The 804-nt window shown below is 36.6% G+C and overlaps 1 non-coding gene across 1 annotated transcript; it reads left to right on the top strand.

Moving 5' to 3' along the window:
• TRNAF-AAA lies at nt 1-73 on the top strand. The gene has a single exon. It is a non-coding gene; the product is annotated as a tRNA-Phe (tRNA).
• Nucleotides 74-804: the final 731 nt, after the last annotated feature.

Below are 804 nucleotides of genomic sequence, written 5' to 3'. Positions count from 1 at the left end.
GTGGGGATAGCTCAGTTGGGAGAGCGTTAGACTAAAGATCTAAAGGTCACGTGTTTGATTCACGTTCACCGCATTTGAACCGGAGTCTTAATTAGACTATTTCATCTATTAATGAGTGAATATTTATTTGTGATTTAAACTTTGATAGAAAGTTACACATATTAATTTTGATTATAATCAATTGTCAAGTTAAGCATAACTCAACTAATTAGCAGTGATTAAATAGAAGAGATAGCTCTACTTATGCATTTTTATTATGTTAAAATAGCGGGGATAGCTTAGTTGGGAGAGCGTTAGACTGAAGATTTGAAGGTGTTATGTGTTTGATCCATGTTTACCTTGTAAGTTTCTAAGTTTCTTATTTTCTCGAAGCATATCTTGTAACATGCATTCGTAATCATATGAACCCATCTTAGCGTGAGTTGTTCTAGAAGGTCATAGATTCCTAGGGAGTTCTTTAGAGGGGTTCTAGAAGTGTCTGAATCTAGACATGTTTTCTTTAGGCGTTTCCTTAAGTTCCATCTTGGGTTATGTTCCAAACTTGCTCCAGCCAACTTGAAATCTTGAGCTTATCCTCGTGTCTAGGACATGGTTGGTGATTTGTAGCATATTTAGACCTTGAGCTAGGATATGACTTCTTGTTTCATTTTCAGGAACTAACCCTTAGAGATTGTCGTGTCATATATCGTGTTTTGGTCCTGAAAACACTTTCAAAGTAACCCTTAGTTTTCTTCCCATAAGTGCATAGGTGACATTATCATAAACGTGGTATCCTGCTAGCATATCGTGTTGCACGGCATCTCA

This window comes from Cucurbita pepo, chromosome LG13, assembly GCF_002806865.2.
Source record: "Cucurbita pepo subsp. pepo cultivar mu-cu-16 chromosome LG13, ASM280686v2, whole genome shotgun sequence".
Classification (NCBI taxonomy): domain Eukaryota; kingdom Viridiplantae; phylum Streptophyta; class Magnoliopsida; order Cucurbitales; family Cucurbitaceae; genus Cucurbita; species Cucurbita pepo.
This window is presented reverse-complemented; position numbering and strand designations above follow the sequence as displayed.